This window comes from Temnothorax curvispinosus, unplaced genomic scaffold, assembly GCF_003070985.1.
Source record: "Temnothorax curvispinosus isolate PA1 unplaced genomic scaffold, ASM307098v1 QBEX01014594.1, whole genome shotgun sequence".
Classification (NCBI taxonomy): Eukaryota; Metazoa; Arthropoda; class Insecta; order Hymenoptera; family Formicidae; genus Temnothorax; species Temnothorax curvispinosus.
In genome coordinates, this window is record NW_020224374.1 from 502,457 (window position 1) to 524,339 (window position 21,883).

At 38.5% G+C, this 21,883-nt stretch overlaps 1 long non-coding RNA gene across 1 annotated transcript in view; it reads left to right on the top strand.

Moving 5' to 3' along the window:
- Window positions 1-21,883, top strand: part of LOC112464831 — a 59,724-nt gene that overhangs the window by 30,759 nt on the left and 7,082 nt on the right. The window contains exon 2 of the long non-coding RNA XR_003041956.1: window positions 2,626-2,672. This is a non-coding gene — a long non-coding RNA (uncharacterized LOC112464831). The remainder of the gene's footprint in view (window positions 1-2,625; window positions 2,673-21,883) is intronic.

The following is a 21,883-nucleotide window of genomic DNA, read 5'->3' on the forward strand; positions in this document are numbered from 1 at the left end:
ATTTACGTTTGTAATATAATTTTACAAATCCATTGCCTCGACATTGAAATAAAAAAATAACTTACGGCCGATGCGCAACAGCGGAGTTGTAATCCTGCGTTGATCTGTAACGTATAAATATTTTTACATTTTAAAACCGTGTCCGAAATAATCAATACTTCAAGTAAATAATTAATTATATCGCATCTCTCAAATTTTTAAAACATTATTTTAACATCAGATATCATCAGATTTAACATCTGATTTTAAAATCTAGAAACAATTCACGATGCGGTGGCACACTCATTCACGATGCGGTGGCGAGCGACGACGTTCACGCGCGAAAATCGACGATATCGTCGCTTATGATTGCGCGACACTTTCGACACTTTGCACAGTACTCTGGTATTAATCTCGTGACGCGGCGCGTACATCCCGTCGCGTTACACGGTGACGGAAGAATTACGTCGGAGTAGCGACGAACGAAGCTATACGATCCGCTCGACGTTCGTTGGCCCGTAATATCCCGCAGATAGACGCTACATGGCGGAGAGAATTTCATAAGTCGCGCGGCCAACTTCACTCGCCAGGAGCAACTGTCGCGAGGACGCTACACTTACTGCTTATCAAACGATTTTGGTTAACTGCAATGAAATCACCGATTTATGAACACTCACATTTGTGTCTATCTCTATCACCACGATCACCAAATATCACCAAATATTAAAACACGATTGAATATCAAGTAAAACGTACGACGGTAATAGAGATTATGATTGCTAATTAAACAGTCGATTTAGGGTCCGCTCGTATCTTCTATCGGTGTTCCGAAAACGACGGCAACTGGCATTTGGAAGCCACGCGACGCGAGACGCGAGTCAAGTTGTCGGTTGAGAAAAGCGAGACTGATTATCCGAAAGAATGTAATCGAAAGTCAGTATTATCGAATGAGATATACCTTGGTATCTGTACAAATTCCGCACATGTATTAAATGAACATTCGATATATCACAGTTTTCCGTAATCTGAACTGCCGGTCCCAGCGATACGTGTATTACTCCGCGCTACGATCCGAGGGCAGTGTTGCCAGAAGGGGGCCGCGGCGCCGCGACAACTTGAGTGATGGGGACATAGTGGGAGTAGGGTGACTAAGGGTGCGATCCACTAGACGCTTAAACGCTTCAGAGCATCATTTTGTCCTTGTTTAACATTTGATAAATAACAAGGATGAAATGTTTCTAAGAGCGTTTGGAGCGCCAAGTGGATCGTACCCTTAGTCACCCTACTTCCACTATGTCCCTACCACTCAGATTGTCGCGGCGCCGCGGCCCCGTTTTGGAAACACTGCTCTCGAATCGTAGCGCGCCGGCGCGGTGGTTCAGATTACGAAAAACTGTGATATATCGAATAATCATTTAATACATGTGCTGCGCGGAATTTATACGGATACTGAGGTATATTGCACTCGATAATAGTGACGACTTTCCATTATATTCTTTCGGATAATCGGTCTTGTTTTTCTCAACCGCCAATTTGACGTCGTGTCGCGCGGCTTCCAAATGAAGTTGCTGTTGTTTTCGGAACACGGATAAAGAATACGAGATAGCGGACCTTAATACGAGTGACGCCGCGACGCAAATTTAATTAGCGATTACTATTAGCAGTCTATTAACGCCGTACATTTAACTTCGTATTTAATCGTGTTTCGATATCTGGCGATCGTGGGTGATAGACACAGTGCATTGTTCATAAATCGATGATTTAACGGCAGTTAACTAAAATCGCTTGACAAGCAGCAAGTGTAGCGCCTTCGCGACGGTTGCTCCTGGTGAGTGAAGTTGACCACGCGATTTACGAAATTCTCTCCACTATGTTATCGTTTACCTGCGGGACATCACGGATCGACGGATGTCGAGCAGATCGTATAGCTTCGTTCGTAGCTTCTTTGACGTAATTTTTCCGTCGTCGTGTAACAATGTACGTTCCGAGATTAATACCGGTAGTACTGCCGTGCAAAATGTCGAAAGTGTCGCGTGATCATAAGTGACGATAGCCTCGATTTTCGTGAACGTCGAGGGAGCCATGAGGGGGGCATAAGTGAGTGCGCCGACGGAGAGTCGATAAAGAAGGAGGACCGAAGATAAGAGAAAGGGGCCTGGGAGGCGTCGTGCGATAGCGGGGCAACCGTGGGGTAATTGTTATTATTTATTATTTTGCTATTCTGTCAATCCTATGGCGCATTTCGTCACTTTCTCAAGCGCGATTTGATTTGCCCATCACGTGATACTCATTACTCGTTCGAGGTTTAACTCCGGCGCAATTTCGCAATTTCGGAGTTTGATCTCCGGCCTATACGAGAAGAGATATTACGTCGCGAACGTTTCTCTCGTGTCTCTCATTCGCACTAGATCGTAATATTACTTGCACGATTTTTCGCAGATTAATTATGCGAACGAGTTACCTAATGTGGAAATATGCAGCCGATTGCGGTGCCGACGGCCGCGATTGTTTCTTGCATTAACATTTTAAAATCAAATATCTGTTAAAATAATGTTTTAAAATTTTCATGGGCGCGATATAATTATTTACTTGTAGTATTGATTATCTTGGACACTGCTTTAATGTAAAAATATTTATACGTTACAGATTAACGCAGGGTTACAACTTACAACTTTGCTGTTGCGCATCGGCCGGTAAGTTATTTTTTTATTTCAATGTCGAAGCAATGGATTTGTAAAATTATATTACAAACAAATAAGATATACTTATGTATGAGAAATGAGAAATGATAAAAGAATCACACGAACAGTATTTTTCTAACAATTATTAGATATTATATCAAAATTGTTATTTAAAATTATAATTAATGTAACGGTAGTGTTCTGTATTACTTAATTTCATGAAATATTTTTATTGAAAATATATTATTTATTCCTACAGTTATTACAGAAAAAATTAAAACATTAAAGATTGTAAGAATATAAAAGTATAATACAATTGAACTAATACATATATTATAATATATTATAATCTACTGTCTTGAAGTGGATAGGCTCGGAAATGGATAGACTCTCTTTCTTTCTCTTTTTCTTTCTCTTTCTCTTTCTCCCTCTCTCTCTCTCTCTCTCCCTCTCTCTTTCTCTCTCTCTCTTTCCCCCCCCCCTCTCTCTCTCTCTCTCTCTCTCTCTCTCTCTCTCTAGAGCCTAGAAAATATTTTTACAATTTATAATCCTCTGCCCATTTTTTTATTACATAAGGTTACGCACACTTAGTGATAGTGATATCTGATGGGACCGCCGCTTCTCCGATATCTTGATTAGTAACTATAAATTATAAAATCACAGTTCGGTACGCCCAGTCAGCCTACCCCGACTCTATCCCCACCACTTATGTTGCCGAGAAGCCGTGACTCCAGTCTGGCATGATTGATTGCACGGCGATAAACCGCGATTGTTCGTCGATCGTTATTAAACACTCGGTATTAAGGCTCCTGGCTACTCGCCGCGGTCATATTGGAATGTGACGTCAGAAGCGAGAAATGACAATTAAATATTCTTGCATAGTATTTCAAAGTAAAAAGATATTAGCTTAAAATAACACTACAGATCACTCTTCAGCATCATTTCAAAAATACTCCGAGCTGCATCCCTTTTCTTTGACAGTTATTAAGGGGGTCGTCTGGTCAAGAGGCTGCTTTTGGGGAAGAATTTTTTGTACGGAATCATAAGAATACACTTTTTTGAAATTTTTACATCATATTTATTGATATTTGAAGAGTATTTAGAAATTTTTCCGAGTTGATATATGGCCAAGAATCCGCTGTAGAGCGCCCCGACGACAGCTGTGTAAAAAAAACGGTACCCACGATTCCGGATCTCCAGTTCATCCTAAAAAAAAAAAATTAAATTCCTCTTAATCTGTGGATGTGTGGCTATCGTGTGAACTAACCAAATAAAAATATTAAAATTTCAATTTTTGCCAACGTTTTGAAAAATAGTTTCATTATGAACTTTTTTCAAAACGTTGGCAAAAACTAAAATTTCAATATTTTTATTTGGTTCTAGTTCACACGATAGCCACACATCCACAGATTAAGAGGATTTCTTTTTTTTTTTTTTAGAATGAACTGGAGATCCGGAATCGTGGGTACCGTTTTTTTACACAGTTGTCTTCGGGACGCTCTACAGCGGATTCTTGGCCATATATCAACTTGGAAAAATTTCTAAATACTCTTCAAATATCAATAAATATGATGTAAAAGTTTCAAAAAAGTGTATTCTTATGATTCCTTACAAAAAATTCCCCCCAAAAAACAGCCTCTTGACCAGACGACCCCCTTAAGCAACTGTAAAACGAATGTGATACGATGCAGGTTTATGCGCAGGCGCATGACTAGGTTTCGTATTACATTCATTTTTAAGAAAAGGGATAGATTTAACCTAACCTCGGAGTATTTTCAGAGTATGCTGAAGTAATCTGAAGTGTTATTTTATGCAAATACCTTTTTATTTAGAAATAGTATGCAAGAATTTTCAACGTGTCAATTCTCAACATTTCTTGCTTCTGTCGTCACAATCTCACAAGATGTCGGGAAAGAGCTCAGGAGGAGCCTTTAAGGCTACAGAGAAGCGCTATACAAAGTCGCTCGTCTATTCGGGCTCTTAATCGTTTCTTGAAACTTTCGGTGGACATTTCGGGGTATCCTTATGTCGGCACATGTGGCTTCTCGATGATTCACGGTTCTGTGCATGCCATATGCACTTTTCTTATCCTGACCGAATATCGTTTACGTCCTTTTTCTTCGTCGTGACTGGCTCGGCGAGCATTACTGATCGCCTATAAGAAAATCCGTGGTGTATTTTCCCGGACGATCTGCTGTTTTCCTTGGTGCCGGCTGTCCTTTAGTGCCTCACCCTTTCTCGGAGATGAAACGTAGAGAAAGGATGCCGCATAGAAATCTCGTCTCTTCGTCATTTACATTATTAGTTTATATTACATTAGTTTTTATTGCCGTACTATAAAACCACTCTAATTTCAAGAATTGGAATCATCTAATTAAAAATGATATAAAGCAATAATTATTTAAATTTTGTAATATAGCATTGCACTGTGCCATGCAGGATGAAACGCTCATGCTTTAATATCACCCAAAAAAAAATATTCTGCAGTTTAGCGGTTTCTGGTTCATGCTAGAGGATTTTCCTCTGAAATAGGGCCTTAAGAAGATGTTTTAAACTGTAGAGGAATATCCTCTAATCATGAGACTCTAGATTCAAGATTGTGCAGTCCTCTTAATATTAGAGGACATTGATTTCCGATATTCACCCGAAATAAATAAAAAAAATTATTTATTTTGAAATTTTATTACTATTTTATAACTAAATTTGTTTCTTAAGATGTAGTCTATGATTATAAATATTTTCTTGTATTGGAAAAAACACTTACCTTGGTGGGATCGAACTCGGGACCTCTGGATCGTGAGCCAACTGCCTTACATGGTAGACCACTTCTTAATTTGATGTAAGTGTTATATATTGTCTACATAACCAGCGCAAATATATAATTTTCCAAAAATCATCTTAATAAACAAATTCAGTTTAAAAAGAGTAATAAAATTTTGAATTGGATATAAGATATATGATATAATATTTCTTAATGTCGGGTGAATGTCAGAAACCAGTGCCGGCTTATTATGAAATTTTGTGTTCGTAAATATATTTATGAAAATAGTATGTTTATAAAGTTAAAAAACGTTAAAACATTCTTATCAAATCCTTACAAGGGCCTCAATAGACAAAAATAAGAAAACGTTTCTTATGGCATCCCTAATAAATAATGATCGGGACTTTATCCGGTTAGCCCTAATAAATAAGTATTTATGAAGTTAAAACATCCTTATCAAATCTTTACAAGGACCTTATTAGATAAAAATAAGGAAACCTTTCTTATGGAATCCTTAATAAATAATGATAGGGACCTCATCAGGTTAAAATAAGGAATGTGCAAGGGCCCCTTGCACAATACCAGGCAACAGGCAATAGGAACAGGGAATAAAAATCAAAAATCAATGTATAAATGCAGAATAAACAGTGACACAGGCAATAGACACAGGAGTTTCCGTCACGTTGGAAATTATGTGTCTATTGCCTGTTGCCAACAAATCATAACATTCGAATATTTTAGGTTGTAATTAACGATTTTTTATTATTTCCTGTTCCTATTGCCTGTTGCCTGGCATTGTGCAAGGGGCTGAACTTTCTACACGGGCGTCTCGTGGTAGCGTACGCATCGCGTAGCTAATAAGACGATCGTCTTTTAACTTTAACGCGCGCGCCGCAAATATCTAGCATATCCTCTTATTTTAAGAGGCTAATAGTAGAATTTACTGTAGAGGAATTTATTCTTGATTATAGCTTACGCATCCACTCATTTATAAAGTAATACGTATTACTTAAAGAAGGATATTCTTCATGTAAGATTTTTTGCTTAGAGGAACTGCTAAGAGGAATTCCCCACTTATCGGCAGAATATTTTTTTTTGGGTGATCGATGTGTTTTATACGGCAAATTTGGTTTTTGCATGAGAAATATTTTCGAGCGTAAATACATCGTTTTTTTTCCTGGATGTTTTTCGTGTTTATTGTTTCAATATGTTTTGATGCGTTTCGGTCGTTTACGCTTTCTCGTATTCTCAGAGATTGTATTGTTAATTTTCCTTTTATGTTTCGAGTACAACTTTTTAACGATAAAAGAACTCTATTTTTCAGAGAAAAGTTAACAGGCAAAAAGTGCAATGAGAATAATAAATTGTACGTCTAATTAATGTAATTATTTTCAATCTTTTTAGACTGCAAATATTATCTCATTTAGGATTTGTCGAAATACCAGTAGAAATAAAATCTAATTTCTCTCGTTAGAAAATACCAAAATCATATGTAAACGTTAACCATCATTCCGATCGATTTGAATTCCAACCCTTTGAATACACGGATCCGTGTTCACATCACACATATTAGTGACAAACATGGCTATTTGATCTCGACTCTCGCTAGTGCGATTGTAAACATAAGCCAGTAAGCAAATGCTACGATGATCAGGTGATCTTGTTGTACGCTAAATAGCCGGAAATAGTCGCTGCAACCAACATGAGCTTTGGACGCTTGAGGATTTACAACCATACGCTCTCTCTATGTCTCATAATATTGCGTTTACATTGCTGAATGTTAAAAAAAAAACTTGAAAAATTTAACGATGTGAATTTTTTTTTCCAGATAATATAAGAGGCTGTTATAAAATCGGAAATTTTATTCGTCATTTTTTACGTGTGATTTTAAAATATGAGAGAATAATTAAATATGATTTTTGGTGGTATTTTGGAAAATCCCAGGTAATAATGTTTGCAATTATTGATGAAATTAATTAAATTTGTTAAATATTATTTATCATCTCATTGGACAAGCTTTCAACTTATTAATTTTATTCTAGAAGATATGGTAAACAATCAAAAAATATATTCGCTATCTCGAACAAGTTTTAACAATTTTTAAAATAATTTTATTAATTTCGAGCTGGGGTTCTCGAGGGATGTATTTTTCCAAGTCGAGTTACGTTTGATGATATTCAAGTTCTCTGGTTTTATGCAAACAGTATATTTCTACGAAAATCTACTTCTTTCTCTGTTCATTAATTTACAAGACGCGACTTGAATCTCCTTTTAATTTCCTAACCGCCACGATAGCGACTAAATATTAACGTCAAACGAGGAAACTTGAGGAGCGTTTTCAGGATAGGAACAGCACTATCATTGGATTGAACTACATTTCCGAGCTGTAGAATTCTTTGGGGATGCGCCGAGAAAGAGAGAAGGAGAAAGATGGAAGAATGAGGGAGAAAAAGAGAGAGCGAGAGAGAGGGCGAGAGAACGCGGTCGGGATTTCCTTTGCAAGTTTTTCTCTCGACTCTCGCAACATGTTTCGTTAATTCGAACGGAGTGCTTCGAAGTTTCGTAAGAGGATGTACAAGCGCAGCAAATGCGGGAAAGCGCAGTAAGAGAACCGTTGCGCCTAACTTCTCGTACGTTTAAGTAACTTCTCGACGTGGCTTTCCTGCCGCAACGGAATGAGCTTTTTCGCAGTATTGTCTTTACTGTCTCACGGTTAGTCAGATTTTTTTTATCCTCAGGTGGTGCCTCAGTCGGAGACTGGGAAGGGATCGATTATTCTAAACTGTTGTCCCGCGGCATTGTTGCTCCATCTGTTTTACATTCGGATTGAGTTATTCTCCGAGATGTTGCCGCTCCAAGATAAACCGTGGCAATTTCAATTTCTTCTGCTCCTAAACGCGCTGTTTATTCTATTTTTACTGCACCTTTCCACAAATATGATGTTTCTATTGAATGCTTTTAATGTCAAAAGAAGAAAAACTGTACCGCGCGAAAACTTTTTACGTCTGAGAAAGAAGGTCTTCATAATAAGAATAAATTCCGGATATCCAATTTTTTTATATTTGTGTTTTCGTAATGGTCCATTTTCGCGGAAGATAACGGCTACTGCCGAGACCTATCGAGTTTTTATTCACCCACTTCGTCACTGGCAATCATTTATTATTTTCACTTTATCAGTAACTTTATATCAGCCCCATTGAATATTCTTATTGTCCCATTCGGTTATCACTTTTTTACCACATACTCGAATTATTTGTGAGTGAATAAGTTGAATCGAAATTTGACACCTTGTCCAACTTTTTATTTTCTACAGCCAGTTCGACATAAATCTTCCGCGCATTCATCAGTCCCGCGACATCTATTCGCAGTAAAGCGTCGCGTGCATGTCGCGATTTCGCGAACGGTTTGCAAGGGCATGTGGACGCGTGTAAACCACCGTCCATGACCCATGGTTAACGCGTCCGTTCATTTAACCCCCATCCTTCCTCCTCTTTTCCCCCTCGTGTCGGGATACACATGTTCGGCGAGTTATTCGTAATCGTGGACGCGCGCGTTCAGATAATTTTTCATTGTTCGAATATAATATTTAATATTACTCTGTGAATGAATTGATAATGCACGATTGTATGATAATTTCGTATAAAATGGTAGTTCTATTGTAGATTATTATTTCGTTATCTAATTTTCTTGCTATGTAGCTCTTATCTTTTCAAATTTTTTAAGACATTGTTGACATTTTGCTGCTTTGCTTTAAACGACCCATAAAAATTTTCTCTCGGTGAACAATGTCGTCAAAAGCTTCTGACTTTTACAAACTTTTTCTATCGCTTCTCTCCGAGCTTCTCTCTCTTTTTATTTCTCGAGATCGCATTTCCTTAGAGGAAAGACTGCATTATAGACTACTCTAATACATCAGGCGTGTTCTTACCGCGGGTAGCGAGAGATTAGCTCATCTGTCACACGTGACCCAAATATCACGTAAGAAAATCGTTCTACGAGCTGCATGTTACTCGATGGACCAACGGGGTCAAAGCGAATTTCTAGTTGCTCGATGCCCGGCGGTTCTGTTTTTATCTAACTCTATTTTTACACTCTAGACACGATTCGGAAGCAGCTCCTCCTTTTTCTTCCGCGGCTTTACGGGGGAAGGAAACGGCGAATCCTGAGGCGTGAGCAGGAAACGAGGAACTTCGGTTTCGCCGCAGGATGCCCGTAAGAATCCTCGGTGTTTATTACGTGTAAAATCCTCGCTCGTAAACAACCGCCGCGCCGCGCGCTAATCAAATATCGCGCTTCCCGGAAATCAACTCGGTAACAATTTGCAGCGTTTATTTCTTCGAGATTAACCATCGATTATTTCACTCAATGACAGATAGAGCGACTTTTTTGAATAACAATTATATTTTTCAGGCGGGTAATTCATTGCTTCGTGACCAATTACATTTAGTGACCGAGTTTTCTTTTTTTCTACATATGCCTATATAATGCGAGCTGCAATATTATATCTGCTTACATTCCTAAATCGTCATCATATTCTGCATAACTGTTACCGCTGAAACTTTTATTTTTATCGGTGCGCGATGGTAATAGAAAAGAATGTTTCGTCTTTCGCACGGTTGCACGAAAGTAAATGGAAAAAAAATTTAGCCGCGCGGCCGAATATATCGAGGATAAAGAAACTTCAGCCTACTGCGACGTAAAGTGTCGACTGCTATTTCTCGATCGCGCATCATGCAGTTGAAAGCTTCAGAACGTTAGTAAAAGACTCTATCGCGGCTGAAAATCGCTCTAGACTCATCGCGGAGCGATTTTCTGGCACGTTCTTATTTGTATCGGAAAGAAATCACTTGAGTCATTGCGTTATATGGAAAAAATTCTTATTTGCAAGTTTAATAAGTTGTGCTTTGTTTGACTAGTATATTGTGCATTGTATTTTATTTGTAAATATAAGTAAAATAAATTAAATTTTATTTATATTGTTTTAAAGTAATTACTCGTCATTTTGAAGGAATATATTATGGGATTGATAATCATAAAAACAAATGGTTAATTATTGGATGCAAGAATAAATTACGTAATTGAACATAATATATTTGCACGTTGAAAATGTGTTTAATGTCAAACTTCGATCGGGCAAACGGCGCGTTGTCAGTGCTCATTACAAGTTAGCGAAATACGCTTTGTTCATTGTGTCTTTTCTATATTCGATCGAGCACAAAGGCCGAACACGCTACTTTTTTTCACGCTAGCGAGAGCGACCACGCATTCGCTACATGTAACAACGTAACATTTTTCCATATTTCCCGTTCTCGTGGAACGGATTTTTCCCTCGGGCGAGCGTTTCATTCTCCGCTGCGCAGCACGCAACGTAATTACCGCCGAATGAAATGCAGCGCGCGCCGGTAACGTCATTTCAAGAAGCGGAGTACGGAAAGCTGCGTCGTCATTGAGAAACATCGCGGATTTTTTCCCAGGAAAGTCCGTACTCGCGCCGCCTGTTGCACTTCTTTGGCGAATCAGTTTTTCTTTTTTTCCTTTCTCGTCCTTTTTCTATTTTTTTTTCACTTTTCAATGTGCTCCCTTGCTTTTGTTCTCGGACCGGTTACCGTCTCGCCATTGTGCCCTCGCCATAAAAGGGTTTACGCGTACAAATCGTCCTTGTTCACCCCGCGGATCGAATTGAAACTCAATTTTTTTCTCTACCCCCGTGAGGGAGAGGTGAAGGAGTGGGGGGAAAGCTCGTGGATAGGGGCAGTTTGTGCTCTCTTTCTCCCCTCTTCCTTTTCCCTTCTCACTCTCTTCAAATGGAAAGTCGATCGGATACCGGAGGAAATCGAGTGGAAATCCAGGAGAGAGCGCGTCGTTGCAACTCGGAAGCGACGTAACGAAGTTTCGAGTCGCTGCAGCGGAAGTCGGCCGACACTTCGTTTCTTCGAGCGAGCACCCGCGACTCGCGTGCGGGAATATCACATATCGCGCATACAGGGCGATATATATTCGAGCGCGCTGTTCTTCTGCTTTTCTTTTTTCCTCTCTTTCTTCGACCGGCGAAATTTTGCATTGCGATTGCGGTACCATCGTCAAACTCATTTTGTTGCTCGGGGCAAATTGATATTCCTGGCCACTATTCTATCGTGACTGTAGCTATACATATAGTTGAGAAGTGTTTGGAAGTTAGTGCTACAAATAGATATCCGAAACTTGCCGAACGTTGCGCAGAAATACAGATTTAAAAAATCTAGATGACAATTTCTTAGGTTTTTAATTTATTAAGTAATCCAGATTAAAATAGCTCGATCATACATTCGATCGTTATTTTAAATTTATGATGTGTGCAAGATTGATAGATTTATTACATATGTGTGATATACAATGAAATGTGCAATTTATAAACTACTTCGATATCCGAAAATAATATTTTAAGTTGTGAATAATATTTTAATATTTTAGGTTTTAAATAAATTACTTTATTTTATATATCTAATAATCACGTTATTCGAGAAAATAACTGTTCCAGTTTCATTTAATATTTTTGCTGCTTGCATAGTGCCACGTGCGAAGCTTCTAAAATTATTAAGAAATGAGAACTGCAAGCTTTCGATGTAACAAACTTTTCGTGAAACGTCATAAATCATTGGAGACAAGACGACAGTTTGACATTCGAGGCTTAGCCTTAAAAATACGATTTCTTTGAAGCTGCACGTGAAGCTGCAGCAATTGAATCTATTTTTGCCTCGTTATAATTTGGGACACCTAGAACTTTAGAAACATAAGAGGGTCTAAGTTCTCTAAGTCTAAAATATACTCGTACGTTGCCTTAGAAAAACGAAGTCGTCATTAGTAAAAATAAATTGAAGGACATTTAGTCATAATTCTGTCGCGATCTCTTTTTTCCAATAATTTATTTCTGAATAATCCGAGGAATGAATTATTTGCAACTTATTCAGCGCGTGGCATCGCGCGGCGCACGTTTCTTTTCTGGAACAATGATTATCACATTTATCACCGTATTCCGCATTTCGCCGCGCGCGTTTCGGGTCATCTAAATGATAACTGTGGTTCTCGTTATTTTCTGACTTATAAATCAGGAGAATCTGTCTCCGTTAGCTCCGTTCGGCGGCCTCGCGCCTTAGCGACAACGAGATGGGATGCAGAGTGAATGGCGGTCGAACTCCGTTCGATCCTCTTCTCGCAATAAGACAAAAAAGAGGCGGCGAAGTACCCCCGGAGGATCTTCCGAAGACTCGCGAGAATCGAATTACCGCCGTCGGAAATGATTTATATTCCGCGGATTCTAGGAGCTTCCTTAACCCATTTCTCAGAATTTCAAGGTGTGCGCGCCTTTTTCCAGTGTACTCTCTTGCCAGCACCCCTATCCATCGAACTGCCGCCCCCGTCTCTACCATCTCTCGTCGGCCACCGACCCCATCTTTCTCTCTCTTTCTCTCTCTCTCTCTCTCTCTCTCTCTCTCTTTCTTTCTTTCTCTCTTTTTCTCTTTCTCCATCTCCCATGAAACTTGCGTAGAAGTTTCGCGCGCGTTACACGTTTCCGCGAAACGGAAATTGTTCTGTCTCGCAAATCATGTTCGCTCTCTTCTCACACCGCGAATCATCGCCTGCGTTACGCACACTCCCGCATGTTTTCTGCACGTCGCGTGTTCCAGCGTGTGCCCGGAAACATCGATATATCCGATACTCTTACTTAGTCAGTAAACAAAGAACAAGCAATCATGCTATCCGATACTCCAAAAAGATCGATAGTTTATAATATCGGTTCTGTCAAAACTTTCTACAAGAGTACGAGTATATACTCGGCGGTATAGGTGTCAATATTTTTGAAGAATGGTATCGTGTAGCATCTTTATTCTTCATTTACCGACTAAGTCGAAGTATCGAATAATATATCGGATGCTTACGCGTAAACAACAATAGGCGATATCTATAAGCATCCCTTTTACCTGTAGACGGCACGGAATCTATGTGGGTTGCTTTAGTGGCCATTATAAACCTCGTCCACTTTTCTCTTTCTGTTTTTGAAATAAAATTTTAACTCTAGAACGGTACACTGGGTTAGCGTACCCCATAGCGATTTTAAAAGTTGTGGCACTTCTATACCGCACGGGAAAAAGGGTCCGGATCAAGGAGGGAAAAAACTTTGGAGCCCACTACTAAGCGGCACTCATAATCGAACCAGTCCATTGAAAACTGCCGAGTAAGAAACATCGAAAGTTAGTATCCGGGTTACACTAACCCAGTGTACCATTAACGTTAGTAAATCCGTGATATATACCAATTTTGAAAAAATAAATAGAATTTTGTAATAAAATGGAATTGAAAAATCAAATAAACATTTTTTTCATTCATCTTATAACTTCAATTTTTGCTATTTGTCATTAGAATGCTAATGTCATTAGAAATTTATTATTTATCAAATTTTTACTTAAAATATTTAACATGTAATGTCAAATCACGCAAATAATTCATTTTATTCATTACCATAAAAAGTTACTAAGAGCCAAAAATTACTTACATTTACCATTCAAAATAATTATACTTTTTAGAAGTAATTGAAAATATTCATTAATCCTTTTAAAGTACAACTATAGTATGTAAGTACAACTTTACAATCCCAGTAGAATTAGGTCACAACTTGTTCAAAATTTTTATATTTTTGAAGTGACAAAAGTGAAAAATGACGTTCGGGGCAAAGTCGACATCACGCCGTTTTATTGGCTTCTAATAACAAATGATGCTTGCAATGCTTGTCATGCAGCTGTATAGTCTATGACAAATGTGCGCACGTTTAATCGCGAATTTACTTGCATAAATTGTTTTTCAGACATGAGTTTAAATGAAAATAATTGAATGTTCAACAATTTTTGTTTTTATTATTTTCAATGATTGTTTTACTTAATTCCGAATTTTTGTACTTTCTAAATACACGATAAACAATGTATGTTTAGTTTCAGACAATAAAAAATAAGTTCCAGATCAAATTGTGTCGATCAAGCAAAGTATCGAGTTTGCCCCGGCATTTTTAAATTTTGAAAATGTGTCTCCGCGTCACTTTTCCTTTCCTGGGGACAAAACTAAGCAACGTACAGCAAAACTTCCTTAAGCAATTTTGTACCTGAGGGAATACTCTTTAAATGTGTACCATTAAATTTGCTCGAAAATTTTAATTAATTGTTGAAAATTGCCTTTGAAAAAATCGTGTCGAGTTTGCCCCGGTCTCCCCTACTATAAATATACTTAAATTCAGTATAACGGAATATTATATTAAAATCTTCTTGACATGATTAATGCAGTCTATAGCGAACCAAGATTGATATAAACGTCAAATAAATAATACGTGGGGAAACCATGTAATGATGCTACTTTAGAGCACTTACAGTGTACACATATATACACACGCGAGCACGCTTTTTATGTGTTCTGTTTGCAGGAGCGTGTCGAGGATGCCGTGTATCCCGAGGCATCGTGCCGTTTTAGATCCCTTCGCAATGCGCATTTTGTCCGTATAGGAAATGCATCGAATTTCGGCATTCGAGGATTAATTATCTGACTGAGTAATTATTGTAAAACGCTCATCCGTCGCGTAGCGTAGCGACAGGATTGCGAGGCTATTTAATTAGCGCATGTTATGTATTACTAATGAATTTCCTTCGTCATCGATTTTCATCAACTGGTACCAGTGGCTGTAACGAAAATTCGACGTATCGGCTTAAATGTTAAATCTTAATCATTTTTAGGGACAAAATCATAATTATTATGTTATTCGTACTTTTGTATCTTCTCGACTTTCGTACAGTTATCGAGAAAAATTTAGCAAAATGTTCCTTACGTTTTTATAACATTTTATAGAATAATGTTACACAAATTGTTTGAGAATTTTTATTTGTTTGTTATTCAAAGAAAGTACGCGATTTTGAAGATGCCTCATATGACTAGTTACGAAAGAAAGATTCGTGCGAGATGTATTCACGATTTTTCTGAGATCGTCTCTGAGAAATACGCGTACAAGTAGCTTCTATCGTCGACGAAACCGTAACGATCGATAGACGTTGCTATCAGTGTCGTATCTCCGGCGTGTGTAATGTCTCGTCTAATTAGCGCCCGTGCTAATCTCAAGAGTCTAGGCAGGCAGACGGATTATCCTTGGAGGCCATCATTGAGCCCCGCGCATTCCTTGCAAATGCATAATCGCTACCGCTGCTTCGCCTGTGTGTCGTGCTATGCCATGCTGCGCCGCGCCACGCCGCGCCACTCCGCCCTGTACTTCCATCAGTATCAAATGGAGTGGCGGATATAAATGACGGGTCTCTTGCTCGACGAATAACTACGGCTATTCTGAATTGCGTCGCTAATATTATCTCGTCGCGTATGACGCGCATGAAGCACATCGCGCCGTGCGGTGTCGACAAAATCGCGATTCGTCTATGACAGATGAGGCGCACACACCACGTCGTGTCGCGTCGGTCCCGAGTGGTTCATTATTGAATCGCGTTTTCATCAAAACGCGCGATCCTCCAAGAGCGCAAGAGCACTTCTGCGACGTAGCGCGCGCAAATATTCTGTATTTTGTAGAAGAAAAATCCAAGACTTTTTCAGAAATTGCTAGTTACAGCCGTCTTATATGAGACTACGTCCAATTACGTACGGACGGTATCTTCGTTGCGTTTTATTCGTTCTTCTTCTATATGCACGCGAGCGCGATCCGACCATCGGGAAGTCGCTCGTTTAATGGGCCTGCTCTTACCTTCGCGCAGAAATTTTTTTACTTTATGCAGCTATCGGAGTGTCAAGCCAATTAATGGCCTGAATAGAAGTGGGTTAAGCTATTTTAATAAAAGATTCTAGTATACTATGGATTTATGTCTCTACGTAATTTCGCGCGAGAAGTCACTAGGTAAAGTCTATTTGCCCGAGCAAACACATATAATCTATCTGCTTGTAGCATATCTCTAGATTCTCACAAGTCTACGTATTGTAACGCGGCCAATACTTTATTGAATTCTAGGGTAGAAAATTCTCTCGCTTTATGATTCTGCGGATATGAGATTCGCTGCCGAGTGATTTCTCACCGTAGCCGGAAGCCCGACTGCGAAATTCGGGGACGAAGAGCGGGCGGCACAATAACGGTGGGCGCGTCAATGAAATCGGACGATCGATCGGGTGGGGGAGATCCTCGTATTATAACATCCGTTCGCTAATTAGAGCTCGCTAATCTCGGGAGAGTAGGTGGACCGGTAGTAGCATTACTCCGACATGACTATGGAGGCTTTGTCAGCGTATAATCACGACGGTTTCCCGCGCGCGGTATATCCTTTTCTTCTCTTCCTCCACCGGCGGCTGTAAATACGGCGCGGAAATGGATTTTACTTGAAACAAAGCGATCTCCTCTGGTTTAAAGAGATCTTATTTTTGTTACGTAGCAACCGAGTTAAATGAGAATTTTATGTAATAATATAATATGTCATTTATCTGCGTTAACGACAACAATTTAGAGAGCTCTTGTAGATTATTTTATGTTCTTCAAATAATTTTTTACAATTATATACTGAGAGAAAAAAGTTGTTAACTTGACTAAATATTTTCAACTGATTATTCTTTTAATTGAAATATTTAAGTATTTGAGTCAAATCACGTCATATTTTAATCAGATTCAATACGTTGTATTTAATTTAAATAATTTAATTAAAAAAACAATTAGTTGAAAATATTTAGTCAAGTTAACAACTTTTTTTTTATATGAGCTGAAATCACTGTATATTTATAAATATTGATGGATTCTATTATCTTATTTTATTTCGGCATGGTAAATGCATTATGCAATTTATGCAATAACGAAACTTAAAATATATACAATATTTGTCTCGCTATACGTATATCTTGAAAGCAGAGAATCATAACTATAATCGATTAATTGTGCTTGTTAATATTGTATGATTAACCGTATCATGCGGTTTAATAATCCACGAGTAATCATACAATATTGAATGGGACGATTTAATTCCACATATAATGCATGTATTTACAATATATCATTGTAAATACAGATTACTTTCACGAAGGTAAAACTATCGTGAAACGTATCAAGGATCTGTTTAAATGCACTTATAAAGCGAAAAATCGTTTTGATAAAAATACCTATATACGAGTTCTCGAAGAGATGTGATTAGACTCGGACGATTAATCTATCAAGTCGTGAAACGCGTTTGTACATGAGATTGATTTTACATCAACGAAACTCGCGGCTGGTAGCGTGTTTACTACTTTTGTGATCGATGGAAGATGGAATAGCATATCCTGGACGCGTAACGTTTTGGTTAATTAGCGAGCGCGCTTATTACGGGAAAACGTAACTGTGGACAGACGGATTATCCGGAGTCGATCTTCCAGATGCTGCGTTCGCGAAACGAGTTGAAATTTGCGCGTTGCATAGGTATACAGTATACACCATCGCTACGCGACGCGACATTACGGCTTTACGATCGTTCCGTATAACGTTTGTATGGGCGATAAGTTACCTCGCGATACGCCAAGATCGATCGCGCCCGAGCTTGCATTAGGTCGCGTAAGTACACGTGGAGCTTCGCGAAACGCAACGTGGCATTACGGCAAAACATTGACAGAGAGACTCAATAAACCGCGAATTCAATCCTGTTTCTTTGAGGCAAATTGTCGTTTATTGAAAATAGAGTTATTTGATTTTTATGGAAACGCATTCGCGGTACAACCGGGACTTCTCATTCTGCCGCTTTTTCCTTATGAAGAAGTCGGTAGAAATCTCTCTCTAGCGAAATGAAAGAGGAGATTAATGCAGTTACTCTCCGGTTCTAAATGGATAAAGAAAAAGTTCACCAGAGAAGGAAGAATAGAAAATGTATCACGGAGAGCTAGGGAGAGAAAGAAAGAGAATGGAAACTGCGAGAACGCATTCCACATGCACGGAATGGTCGTGCAATTTTTCGAATTTGAGATCTTTGAAAAACAGATAACATTCGCATTTCAATTACGAAGATTTAATAGCAGCAGAAATAAAAAAAACAGGATAGTATAACGTGAAGTTAGAAATTGTGTTTAAAAATTGGATTGCTGTTACTATTTTTATTGAAAATGTAATTTTTTTTATCATTTTGATGTGGCGTCAGCTGTTATTACAGTAGATATGATAACTATGATACGGAACTATTTCATTAGGTTCAATTTTATATCGTTAAGATATCACAGCACGCAAATTTTATTCGATGTACCAGCAACGCGATTCTTGCGCAAGTATGCGGAACTCCCTAAAGTCTCTTTGGAACTCAACGCGTTAAAGAATAAACCGAATTAACTGACTTTTTAATGCATTAAATGTCGAAGTATAAAAGTAGCGGGCGATAGTGCGCGAAGTATCTAAGTGCTACGAGATGTACCTTTCTCGCTCTTTAATAAACTGCTAATGCGAAAGATCGATCATGCTCGCGCTCGCTTGAGGAGGAACTTTTAGCGCGCCACTAAAATTATAGATTATGATTAGCCTCTTTCGTTCTTTTTCGTCCTCTTTTCATGCATTAAAGAATATAATATCCGGGGATTGTGTGGCAGTGATACGAGATAACGGAAAAGCATTTGGCACTTCGCTTGAGGAAACTAGGCAGTCAGATTTATTGAAAATGAAACTTTTTGGGGGAATTTATTTCAAAGAAATGAATTGAAATTGAAACTTGTTCTTTAACACAATTGTTTATTAGGATCATAAACTATAGCAAAAAAAATTTTTTTAGTAAAAATATTTTTTAAAAATATGCATTGAAAAATGGCGCTGCAGATGGCTGATCGCAGAGAATTAAAAAAAAATTTTGTTATAATTTATGATCCTAATGAACTTTGTGTTAAGGGACAAGTCTCGGTTTTAACTTATTTCTTCGTAATAAATTTTTCTTTGTAATAAAAAGCTTTTTTTTCGACAAATCTGACTGCTTAATGTTCCTTAATACTTAATAACTTCATCGAAAATCAATTGTATTCTTTGCACGTCGAGCGTGCAACTTTGGAATTAAAGTAGTATTTCTGGAACTGAAATACTTGACGAAACTTTCTTTGCTTTGTGTGAATAAATTAAGAGAATGAAATACTAACAATAAGTCGTTCTCGATAACGTCGCAAATACAGCGTATCGATATAATAAAACATATAGTGATGCTGGTATATGAGATAATTTATCAGATTTACCCAGATTTCGTAACGAAAATTTTTCTCACGTTTTCTTGTCGCAACTTTTTATAAACATCTCGAGCAAAATAGAAATTAAACGAAACTTTATGAAAATTGTAATTATAACGATTTGTCGTTAAGATTTAAGGGGATCCTATAGTGGCGGTAGTTACCGACATTTTTTCATTTTAAGAAATCTTTGAATTGGCTTTACAGAATTGCAAGTTTTTGGTCTAGAATTAAAGTACGCACAAAAATCTACATCGCGTTATACGATTTCATATCGGGAACAAAAAAAAATTAAAAATTTTACTAATTTGGGCACATACAACTGTCATCTGACGACAATAACAAAATTACTGCAGTTTATATATATATAATGACACCAAGGCGACGTAGGGACAACATGTAGGAACAATATCGTGTAAATAAAACTGAGATTCAACGTCTAGAAAAAAAGATTCTGTAAAATGAATTTTTATTAAGCAAAAGCACATTCAGGTTGATAGGATAAGCAGTATTGCGTGTAGCGAGAGATGGCGCAGCAATCGAACAAAGACAGATGCCTCTCGTTAGACAAGGACAGATATAGATATATAACATAGAAAACAGGATTAGAAATGTTGACATTACCGACGTCGAGGAAGTTCGGCCTTCGCTATAGGATCCCCTTAACCTTTCGTTACGCGTTAAATGAGAAATGAATTTTTGTTAGTGACGTAGGTATTGTAAATGGGCGTAAAATGCGTCTTATGCACGGCTACTTGAAAGGAATTAAATAAGCTTTACGAACAATTTTGGAACCTGTTTTATTTGTGCCCAATCAACACGAAGGCAGCTCGTGGACGAACCACGTAAAGATATACTAATTAAACCGTTTTGAATTAATGGCATCGTAACGAGGCAATTTCTTTCTAGGTCAAAGTTGTTAGAGTTTTTAATCGGACGGTCGTGCGCATTTGAACGTTTCCTACTAAAGTTCTGGGAGGAGACGTACGGAGTACCGTAGTTTCGTCAGAGATGATGATGCTCCGCTTAGTTATTATTATCATTATTATGCTATTTTCACTCGACGCGCTTAAAGTACATGAAACGCGTCAGCTGGAGTTTAGACGAGACGACCGCTAACTTAATATGATCAATCTCATTTTCATCTTATTTCATTTGTATTGCCGGAAATTTATTGGAATATCAATTTTGCGCTTCTGGCCACATTTTTACCTCTGTCGGGCTAAAATTTCGTTATTTTATTGCAAAAGCGAGCCCCGCGTGCACCACTCACTCTAAAATCTGATATTCGTTGGTAAATTTGTCGCGCAGCAAATTTAAATGTATGAAATTGTACTGTCAGAGTACGTTATTTTTCAAATGTATATAATAACGCAATCCGTTTCCTCTCTGTCAGTAGGTTAAAAATATTGTGCTCATGCTTGTAAATAAATTTGAAGAGGACAAACCGGAATAATGCATTTACTTGTTTTTTCCGCCAAGGTTTTGCGGTGACTATTTAACAAAAAATGTACGTCAGTAATTTGCGCTCGCATATATTTCGTATTTAAACCGTTCTTTTTTGCATGGCAAATTCCGCTTAGCCGTCGTCGCCACCTTGTGGGTAAAGCCGTACGCGAACAATATGCTTATAAGCACGATTAATCTCAAGCGTGTGGTGTGTTTGCGCGAGAATAGCAGAGGGTAGCGGCGGCGCGGCTCCGAATTAATTAAATGTCACATAGAAAAGAATGTCTCGCGGCATTTGTCGCGATCGATCTGACATTTTTCATTTGCGGAAGAATGGCGCAAGTTCCACTCGCACTATCACGGACAAAAGTGGGCTATCACGTTCCACTCTCGAATTTCGAGAACGATCCACCCCGATACCATGCGGTTCTCTCGTCTTTACGGCGCGTCCTTTATGTGCTTTTTGGGTCGCAGTCTCTCGTGGACCTCCGTTATCTCGTATCCTCTCTCTTTCTCTCTTTTTTTATTATACTTCTTGCCGTTCTCGATACTTTTGTAGCACGAACGTTTCGAATGGCTTTTAATCGAAGGTCGGAACCTTCGATGGGGTGCGGGAAAAGCAATGGCGGCGAGGACGTCGCGAAAAAAAAGCGGACGGAGGGGCTCTCCCCGACGTGCTCTCCCCCGGGATAACGTCGATAAAAACGCCTCCACGGGCGAGGATTCATCAAGTATTTTACCGAAGAGCGACAGGTGACAGGAGAGATTACTTTTGCGTTTGAGCACGTACAAGCGATATAAG